Here is an 11360-nt window from a genome sequence, read left to right as displayed (position 1 = left end):
TGCATGCAGCATATTAACATGGCACTAATGTATGTTTCAGAGTTTATTAATGAAAAAGCATATTGACAACATTTGTGAGAAGCTCCCTGCTGTCTCCTCTGTGACATTGTTGCCTTCCATATTCTTCCTTCCCTCCCCACTGCAGTTTTTCATGAGAGACTTGATGAATCTAAAGGCTCCTATGGATATTTCCTTTTCCACTTCATTGGAGGAGCCCTCTGCACCAGCACATTGTTGTGATCAGACCGTACAGAAGCAATGACTGTTCTCTCATTTACATTCCACATACATACCCATCCCTTGGTGTTGGGAGTCTTGAAACATTGTTTTGGTGTCTTTTATTTTAAAAATTTGACCAATATTTTTCTTTCTTTAAATACAGGAGTCTGGATTTGCCACTTTCATGCGAACCCTTAGAGAAAGAGACCATGAAAGGGTAGGGAAGAAAAAGGAGGAACTGTAATTTCTGCCTCAAAGACATTTTCCACTGCACTGTGAATGGTCCCAGGCCCTTGTTACTGCGCCTGAGATTTCACATATTCTAAAGACAGAGACTTAAAAAAAAACAAAAACAAAAAAAACCAAACCAGCCATGGCCATTTTGTACAATTTTGAAATAAAGTGAAACTACTTGATTTTTAAAGGAAAACAGATTGTTGCCATATTCTGTTTAAAAACTAGCATTTTTCTCATGATGTGAGAATATGCCCATCAACACTCCTATGCAATATTTTTGTAATCTTTAGTGTGTGTTTAGGTGAAGATATTTGATAAGGTGATTCTGCATTTTTTCTTTTGAAGGGTTTTACAATTCATGTAATAACTTGTTTGTTTGTTTTTTTAAATCAGTGGAGGAAAATGGGACTTTAGAAACATAAAAATCTGTTCAAATGCAGTTTTGCATTTTTGTGAAAATAGATACATGTTCTTCAGAGATGTTTGGGGGGGGGGAAACAATTTTAAGGTGCTCAGGGATAAATAGGAAATTGAGTTAATGAAGGACATTAGCATCGACCATTCCAGATCTAACTGATTTCACGTTTAATCGCCGTCTGAACCAGAACTGTTTACAAATTTTTATAGAATGTATTGAGTCTTTTAAACAAAGTTGTCAAAAATCAGCACAGCATAGTTTAAGTTCAGAATCAGTCTCATTTTTCAGCATTTATGTCATCAAATGCCCCTGCAAATATGGGAGCAAAATGTAGTCTGTCTTTTTGTAAATTATGTTTAGGCCATATGAAATGCATATTGAAAAGCAGAATATTTGATTGTATGTCTGACAGATGTGTAATATTTTTAATATGCAGAAATTACATGCAAGACAATTTGTTTACATTCCACATGCTTGTCCGTATTGTTTGTTAAATAAAAATTAAAAAATGGAGTTCTAGCATTAAAACAATTTCTTTAGCAGTCATGTTAAAGACTGTAAATCACTATAAACAAATACAGCATTACTAGAGAGAGTGCTTTAAAAATTTGCGATTGTGCTGTTCATGCTACAAAGTTAAATTCATCTGGAGGTACCTGTAATGTCTTCATAGAATGGGGATTTTTAAGATTCATTTTGACCTAAAAATAAATCAATAAAAAATTGAAAATTGTTTTAATCGTGAATCAGCCTTGTTTTTGCAGCTCTTTCAGGCAATGTGCTTATGTAACCAGCTCCCGTAAGAGCTGGTTGACAAGAAAGCATAAGCACTGCAGATTCCATGAACAGGGTTGTTCCTGTCTGACTAAGGGGCAAGCCTATCGTTTAGCTCTTATAGGTTCACTGTTTTAAAATGTATCCTCTGTGGCACTAGTCTCACATTTCACACGCTCTGTGGACACTGAGCTGCAGGTTGACATAGTATCCTCATTAAATGAAGGAGAACCATCACTTGACCTGAACACTTTCTCTGTTGCTATTAGACTTTTGCAGATATATGAAATATATCTATAAATATATATATGAAATATCTCTTTGCCTGTCTCACCCCATCAGTGATGTGTAGGGGGCAACTTCTCACTACACTGGTGGAGAAGTTACAGGTTTTCTCACACTCTTGTCCATTTTGGGTGCACGTCGCCGCCACCCACCTCCTCTCTCTTGCCCAATTAATGGACTGTACATTTGCCACTCATTAAGCTGCTGAAGCCGTTACTGGAGTAATCAGGGGTAAGAGCTGGTAGGCTGATTTGTCTTGTGTGGTGGCCAGCTTGTTAACCATTGCCATAAAGCTAAGCAATGATGATGCCATGCCAAATATTTCCTCTTATAGGCACCTCCTGAATCTTCCCACCACCAAGAAATTAGCTGTCAAGCAGTACACGGATTATCTGCCTGGCCTAATAATTTATTACAACCTATTTACCCTCCCACTAGTCAATTTTTTTTTTTGGCATAGCCACTGTTTTGCATTATGTCCCATGCTCATTGGTAGCTATGGATCAGATCCTTTAAACTGTCCTCATGCTGAGTAGGGCCTATTCAGCCTTATGTGTGAGAACAAAAATTATATAGGTCTTTAGATTCCAAGAGGCAAGATCTTTGCTTCTGGCTGAGTATGAAGCAATGAATACAATCAGTCCAAAACTGTAGACGTGTTACTGTAATTTTCCTGATCTCTTAAGTGGTTGGCACTGAGGAAAGGAAATACAACATCCATGAAATCCTAAGCTGTGGGATTTGTCTATATTTGCATAATTGCAGAGAATTGTAGACTTTTTTTAAAAAAAATCAGATCATAGCTGGCCAATGGTGACATCACTTCTTGGGACTGCTGTGATTTATAGGCTTTAGTAAATGTTTAGAATAGGACAATTACACACTATGCTTTAGACCAGTAATTCTTTACAGCTGGTTACACCATAATAAAATTAAGGAGCCAAGTTTTTCTTTTGGTGTTTTGTCATGTTGCTTCTTGGACTTGGAGGGGCTTTTTCCTCAGTTAATTGTGTGTTAATGTACAAATACAAAATACTTGAAAATACTTTACCTACTGTTATAGGGTCATTACTCATCTGGTTTATAATCAGAATGTCTTTGAAAGAATGATTTTGAACAGGATGAACAATTAAATCTAATTGCTAACAAAAGCATTGGCTACTATGAACCAGAATATATCAAGCTTGCATCCTAGCCTGTTTAAGTAACATTTGGGTCTGATTCTGATCTTGGTTACACTGGTGTAAATCCAGAATAAATTTATTGAAGTAAATGAAATTAGTCTGAATTTACACTAGGGCAAATAAAATCGTATTCTGACCCGTTGACGTTACACTGGCTATTCAACTTCCTTTTTTCTAAAATCACACTTAAAAACATCATTTTTTATAAGCCATTACTTTACAGACACAAGATTTGAGTCACTGTCTTTAAATGGAAGGCCAGTTTCACATATTTATCATCCCCAGCCATTTGCAGACGGTATGGCTAGTCAAGCATGAATTTGTACTATTAAAGATAAGTAACAATCTTTGTCAAATCAGGTATCAACAATAAATTAATTACTTGTCATTAGTGGCTTGCAGTGAATCAGAGAGGCTGCCGTTCTTGTGGACCATGGTCCTGATTCTGCAGCCTTGTCAGTATGATCCAAAGGCCCTTCAAGTCATTCCTGGGAATAGTCCCTTTGAGACTAACGGTGTGAGTAAAGAAGTCATAGATTCCAAGGCCAGAAGGGACCCTTGTGATCATCTAGTCTTACCTGTATAACAGAGGCCAGAGAACTTCCCCAGACTAATTTCTAGAGCAGGCAGTGCCATTCTCTTTTTGGTTTGCAAGATTCACTTTGCATTTTATTTGCATTTGCTTTTTAATTCTTCCATTTCAGTCTCTCATTTCAGAGCAACTAGCTGAAGTTCTCTGCGTTCTGATAGCTGAGGGGGGCAGGGAAGCCCAGATTTACTTTCCCTGATCAGAAAATGCTATTGTACATCTAGTGCAGCTGGCCGGACTACCAAGCTTCCTAGTGCCACCTTCAGCCACGATGCTGTTCTGAAGTAGAGCCCTTTTAAGACTTTTCTTTTTCCTGAATATACATGAAGTCTCTTTAGGAAAAAAATCAAACTTTGTGCATAGGGAAGCCAAGCCCAGTGTGTTAGAGGTAATGTAGTTCAATATGAGCAACCAGCTAGTGGAGGTAGCTGGATCTATTCAGGCATATCTTTCCATCTTGTAAGGTCTTTGGAACCCCAGAGGACAATCAGGAGAAAAGGTGTATGTGTTTGGTAAACTCTACACAACATTCATGTGCCACTGTGCAAAGGGCCAGCCAAAGACTATGTACCACTTAAATCCTCAAAATCGGCCTTGTACTTGCCCCACAGAGCCTTAGATTTCTTCCCAAGTGAGTAAGGCTACAGGATAAAGTCCTATGTAACTGTAGAGGCAGGGCCCTTTATTTTCGGTTTTTATTTTCATTACTTTTTCCCAGGAATGTATTGGTGTTTATTACTACAACAAAAAAATTGGTGAATATCGGTGGAAAAATCTATTTTTATGGGTAAATACCTTGGTTTATTTTGCTGGATGGAAGGATAGGAAGGAAAAGTATTCAGTAGATTAATGCTTTGATGAGTAGACCTCAGTGTGGCTTGCTGCAGAACTAAAATCACAATACCACATCTGAATTTAAGAAAATACATCTCCAATCCCCAAATACAAATTTTCATTTGAATAAACAGTTTACTGTTGTAGACTTAGAACTATTAGCCTATAAATATTTACATTTTAATTTGCAATGCATACACTCAACGTCATCCTTTTCTCCTGTTTTTGTTTTCTGAAACATATTCTGATACAGATTTTTGTTTTCGTCCCATTTTAGTGTGTCACATCTTTAAACCATTATCTGCTAACAGTCTGAAACGGGTCTGTGGTGGGTGTGAGATTGTGTGTGTCTAAATGTACTGATTACACTTCGGAGTTCGAGTGCATGCCTATTTGTTTATTGTGTGTATCTTCTAGACTAATACATAACCTACTTGAATATACACAGATGAATGTATTCTCATAATACATATATTTCATGCAATATATTGTATTTTCCTAATAAAACAAGTTATTTTTTATATATTTGAATGATTCAAAATTGGGGTGAAAATTGGAAAAACACAATATTTTGTAAAACTTGTGGGGGGTTTTTGGTAAATGTCAGTTTGAACTGAAAACAAAGGGGCTTATGTACAGGTTAGTAAGGGAAGCTCATTTACTGGCCCAAGAACCTATATTGGGAAACTGGGCTGCTTTTTTCAAAGGAATTTCAGGGATTCATGTCTCCAGGTTCCACTGAATTTGTTGAATTTCATTGGGATTTGGGGTAATTACCTTACGTTGCTTTAAAAATCCAAGCCTTAGTCTCCGTCTAGTGGCTAACTGCTCTACCATTAAGAATAAAACGTGACTAGAGGAAGAAAGGAAACTTGTATGTTTAAATCTTTAATCCAAGGATTCTATAGCTAGATAAATAGTCTCTGAATAAGCAAGTCCTGCATGCATAGTAAAATTTAAGATAAAACTGAAGTACATTTCTGAGGTATTCTATGAAAACATTTCATGGATGATTTAATGAGTTTCGGGGTTTATAGCTTTTTGAAAGAAACATCACTCAGCAATTCAGGAATTTACTAGTTGATTTTATTTTATTTTTTAAACAGACTCAGCATCAATCGTAATAGTCTTGGTAGTAGTGAATCAATAGAAAAGCAATGTAGAAAAGAAAACATTATGTATACAGATTTACCAGAGTAATTCATGATCCCTGCCAACAGGGCATTTTACAGCTCAAAAACATTTGACAAAGTAATCTTACATTCAAATAATCCAAGGAGCAGGGACTACTTATTTATTGTGTACACTCCATTTAATTTAATGGTGAGTAGTCCCATAAATCTGTAATGAAGGACTACACCACTGAGTAGGAGTTTCAGAATGGAATCCTGAAAGCAGCGAGAAAGAAATTTAGCCTTTACCACCAGCTGATGATCTTTAAGTCAAATATCTGTTTTCTTTGCCATTTGATTCCCTACATTAATGTTACCTTCCCTTAGTTTTTCCAACAGTAGAGCTGCAAACCAGTGGATCCAAAATAAGTTTTCCCTTTTATCTGTGAGCTTTAAAATTTCTGGATGTACTGGTAGGAGTATTAAGGGTAAATTAAAATGATGGAGTTTGCAGCAAAGGTCATGTGTGTAGTGCGAAAGGGATTCATACTGAAAACATGGTTGAGGTCACTACTCTTTGGACTTCAGGGAAAACTTTACTCAAACCCTTCCTTTAGTAGGAGTGTATCAGTCAATTAATGGGACTAATTTTTCTGCTTACCTTTCATAGCTAGGCTTAAGTTCAGAGGGAAAAACAAGAGCTGATCCTTTTCTATTCATTGCTCTTGACTGGTTGCATACAAAACTGCCCAATGTCCAAGGACTTAGGACATCTTAAGCCTCAGAGCCATGATAAAGAGGCACACAGGGGTAAGGCTCCACCAGTCATGGACTCTACAGCTGCAACACTGCCACCTATGATACCATCCAGGTCGAGGAACTGAGAACCACTGGTACCATCAAAGAGCACACAATGGAGCCTCATTCACTGGCAGTACTGTCATGACCCCATATGGATCTGCCATGTAAGCCTTCCCACATTGCTTGTCCCACCAGAGTTAGGCAAGCAGAAATATACACCACTCTAGAGAACATCTGTGCTCTCCTGGATCCACAGATGCCCCAGTCCAGATCCCCTCAATGCTCACCAGGGGAGATTTTGACAGTGTCAGGAGACAAGGGGCTATGGGAAGAGAAGTCCATCTTGAGTACTGTCTACTAGCTGTGGCTGTCCTTCAACAGGAACGACTGCAGTGCCTATTGAGCCCAATCTGACCTTTTTGTCGTTGGGAAAATCAGATGTGCTGGAGGAACCATCATGGATTTCACCAAGGGAGATCAGTCCAGACATGGGATCAAGAGCTTTCTGAAACCAGCCATGTCCAACTGGGATTACCCACTTGGGTCCAGCAGGACCCATGCCTTGGGGACTTTCACAACCCTCTTTAACCCTTCTATGAGCCTTTGGGTCTTATGAGACTGTACAAGTGACACCCACAGTCTGTGGCGTCTAATACTGAGTCATATCACCCCTCACAAAGCAACTAGAACTTTCTCCTGAGCTCAGAGAAAAGGCGGAATATGAGCTGGTTCTGCTGCTTACTGATGAAGGTAACTTCATCATCTCCTGATCCAGCTTCACTGTCTCCTCTCAATGACCACAGCAATTCCTGAAGCTACTATGGAGGGTGGCAGAAGAGCTCCAAATCTCTTTAGAGGTGATTCAGGACACAATATATAAACTCCGAGACATCCTGAAACACACAGGATCCAGACAGCCAGCGCTCCCGTGAACAAAGCCATACAGGAAGCAGCCAGGGCATCGTATACACCAGCAACATTCCTTGCTATCCCTCTCCAGAATTCCATAGCAGTCTAGTCGTTTTTATTATACTTACTAGTCTGGAACCACTACTAACTTCTTCTCCGTATTGGCCTTCCAAAGAGTTAGTCAGATTTTACAGATATTACTTTACCTCCTAGTCTACAGTACTCAATCTCATCAAGTACTCGTCAAAGGAAAACAGTTCCCTTATGAACAAAATCTTTAGAAAGTGGCCTCTGATGCCCCACTTAAATGGCTTTATATATACTGGGCATTCAACAGAGAGAGCCTGGTTCATTAGCATGTGCAATTCTCCATGATCTGATTAGTTGTTACAGCTTATTTGGCAGCAAAAGTATAAAGCTACCACAGTCCACATGCTAAATATGTTCACAGTTAACTGAGAGAGAAGCAAGAAATGGTGCAAAAGTAACAGGCTTTGCTTGTAAAGAGAAGCAGGGGTTTTATCAAGGGCATTAGATTTATCTACTGTAGCAGACTGGACTTACTCAGTGCACTAGTCTCACTCACACTTTGGCACCTCTCAACTATTTAAATACATAATAATTCTTCTCATGCTGATGTCCTTGTCCAGCGTATTTAATTTTTGTGCCTCAGGACGATAATGGATTCCAACGTGTAGTTCCCATGGCCATAAACCAGTGACAGCCATAACAGAATGCACACTCCATTTGCACAGTACATAAAACTAAATTAAACAGTTACTAGTGTATTAACAATATACTCACCCCCTCTTTATTGCTGTTAAACTGACAGTATCTAAACCACCCTTGTAACAGGAAGTATTGTGTGGTGGTGTCAGTGGGGTGCATGTGTGCTGGGTCTTGGGATCAGCTTTCCTCCACTCCAGCCTTCTGTTGCTCACTTATCCCATGGTTCCTCTTGCTCTCCAGGGTGCTCTCCTTGTGACTCAGCCCTTTGGCCATGTCACTATATAGTTTTCCCCTTCCAGGGTATAATCCTGCTGGACCCAGATCATCCCCCATGACCATTCCCAGGCTGTACCACTTCCCCAGTGGCTGGTAGACCAACCCAGGCCTGCCCACTACTTCGGGTTCCAGCCAGGGACCCTATCATCATCAGCTAAGATCTACAGCAGGAGTCGGCAACCTTTCAGAAATGGTGTGCCGTGTTTTCATTTATTCACTCTAATTTAAAGTTCCAAGTGCCAGTAATACATTTTATCGTTTATGGATGGTCTTTTTCTATAAGTCTATAATATATAACTAAACTAAAGTTTTTTAAATGTTTAAGAAGCTTCATTTAAAATTAAATTAAGATGTAGAGCACCCTGGACTGGTGGTGAGGACCTGGGCAGTGTGAGTGCCACTGAAAATCAGCTTGCATGCTGCCTTCAGCACCCGTGCCATAGGTTGCCTACCCCGATCTACAGAGTCTCCTCTTTGCTGCTTTTCCCCTGGGCTCTTCCTACTTCATTTTCTACAGGCTTTCTTCCCCACAACTCCTCTGGTAAACTCTTCCATCAGGGACAGGATCCCAAGGCTTTCTCTGCCTGGGTTTCCTCCTAGCCACCTCTCTGTGCTCAAAGAGTGGCTGCTGACTATCTCCTTACAGCCCTAGCTAACTCCCCTTCTCTCTTGGGACTGACAGCAGACCTCCTACCTGCAGCCCCCAACTGTTGTCACCTTGCTGGCTTTATACAAGCTCCTGCCCAGGTGGGCTTCATCTTCAATTAGGGCTTGTCTTCACACACAGCACTGCTGCAGCATTTTAGTGAAAACACTGAGTCTCCCATTGGTGTAGTTAATCCACCTCTCTGAGAGCTATGTCGAGAGAAGCCCTCTTGTCAACATAACACTGTCTGCAGGACAGGTTAGGTCAGCAGATCACCACCACTTGGGGTGTGGATTTTTCACACCTCCAAGTGATGTAGTTATACTGATATAGGTCTGTAGTGGAGACCTGGCCTAGGCTTTTGCAGATCCTGACTCGCCTCCAGGTGAAGCCTATAAGGTTAATTGTCCATTAAACTAATGTGGGGTAGACTCCCCATCAGAGAGATTTTTGATTTCTTTTCCCACCTACTTAGGAGCTCTAACGTGACCATCTATTTCAACAAGAGAAGCTTTATAGTATGAAATAATTAATAAGGCTGCTATTCTGTCATGGACGTCATGGAACCTCCGCAGCTGCAGCAGCCAATGCGGCTGGCCCCAGGGAGCACCCCAGCAGCGGCGGTCCTGGGGGCAGCTGCAGTAGTGGACCTGGGGAGCACTCGAACATCGGTCCCGGGGGCCCATGACTAAATCTTGGCCTTAATCATTAGCGTGCAGTGATGGCAGGAAAGTGAAGTATGTAAAAATGGCATTTTCTTACTCAGCAGACAAGCACCCTGGCTTTATTCAGTCACATCTTCTGACACCATGAGTGACTGCTCCAGTGTTACACTGCTGCAGAATTTGGCCCTGAGTTTACAGTTGTTGTGGGCATGTTCTGCTACTTTTGAAACCTGGTAGCTGGCTCTGCACAGCCAACAAGGCTCCAAGGTCATAATTCAGCAAAGCATTTAAATACATGCTGAAATCCCACTGACTTCAGTGGCACTTCAGTCTGTGCTCAAGTGCTTTCCTAAATAGGGATGGGCTTCATCATGTTCTTAAGTGGCTTGCTGAATCAAGACCTGAAAGCCAGATCTGGATCCCATTTTGGCTTGTGAGAATTGTTAAGCAAGTTCCAATACAGGGTCAACTCTGCCCTCAGTAGAGCTGGCTGAACATTTTCTGATAGAACAGGCTGGTGGGCTGCCTCAGAGTCCTGGATCCTCAGATGCCAGACTGCCTGCCTGGCAGATGCATGAGTTGACTGATCTACCTGGGAAGTTAGGCAGTCGGTTCCCCACCTGGCTGGCTCCCTGAGCCACCCATGGGACGGAGGACTGGGCAACTGGTTCTATTGTACCAGTAACCTTTAAAAACTTTAAGCATGTGTTTCTCTCAGCTGTAAAGTATGGCATTCTCAATTATAGCAAGGTATCCGATGTGCATATTGCTGCTACAGTCTCTGTTCAGCCTTACCTGCTAATCAGTAATAAATAAAATATGAATGTTACTCAAAAGAGACAGTATTCTTCCTCTGTCTTGGTGAGTTACTATTATACAGAGCTACATTTCCATCCCATTCAATTATAATCTTATTTGTTCTTCTTCGAGTGATTGCTCACATCCATTCCAGTTAGGTGTGCGCGCCGTGCGTGCATGTTCGTCGGAAACTTTTTTACCCTAGCAACTCCAGTGGGCCGGCAGGTCGCCCCCTGGAGTGGCGCCGCCATGGCGCCCAATATATATCCCTGCCGGCCCGCCCGCTCCTCAGTTCCTTCTTACCGCCGTGTCGGTCGTTGGAACTGTGGAGCGCGGCATAGCTGTCCTCCACGTCCCTAGCTCTCCTAGTTATCTATCGTTTATCTATCGTTCATCTCTAGTTCCATTATAGTTGTTAATTAGTTTAAGTAGATAGTTAAGTTAAATAGTTGTTAAGTAGTTCTTCGCCGGGGGCTTAGCCTTCCCGGCACCCGGCGCCAGGCTCATGCCTGTTTCGCCGGGCTTCAAGCAGTGTGCGGCCTGCAAGAAGCCCATGCCTACCAGCGATCCCCACGAAGCGTGCCTGAAGTGCCTCGGGGAATCGCACAGATCCGACAAGTGCCGCATCTGTAAGGCTTTTAAGCCGAGGACAAAGAAGGAGAGGGATCAAAGGCTCCGAACTCTCCTAATGGAGGCGGCACTTGACCCGACGGCTTCGCAGGCCGTGGTATCGGCACCGGCACCGGATCGCTCCGGCACCGAGAAGACTCCTCGGCACCGACCCTCTCCGGCACTGGAGTCAGAGCCAAGGCCGTCGAAGTCTGATACTCCGGCCAGGCAGACCCGGCTAGAGCGCCCGGCCTCGACATCGGCCGTGGCACCGC

At 41.7% G+C, this 11360-nt stretch overlaps 1 protein-coding gene across 1 annotated transcript in view; it reads left to right on the top strand.

The window, feature by feature from the left end:
* PDIA5 (protein disulfide isomerase family A member 5) overlaps positions 1–1607 on the top strand; it is a 130403-nt gene extending 128796 nt beyond the window's left edge. The window contains exon 17 of the mRNA XM_030579850.1: positions 383–1607. The gene's annotated coding sequence lies outside the window, so the exon portion shown is untranslated. The remainder of the gene's footprint in view (positions 1–382) is intronic.
* The last annotated feature ends 9753 nt before the right edge of the window (positions 1608–11360 follow it).

This window comes from Gopherus evgoodei, chromosome 11 (genome assembly GCF_007399415.2).
Source record: "Gopherus evgoodei ecotype Sinaloan lineage chromosome 11, rGopEvg1_v1.p, whole genome shotgun sequence".
Lineage (NCBI taxonomy): Eukaryota > Metazoa > Chordata > Testudines > Testudinidae > Gopherus > Gopherus evgoodei.
The sequence above is the reverse complement of the archived record's forward strand: the minus strand, read 5'-3'. Positions and strand labels throughout refer to the sequence as shown.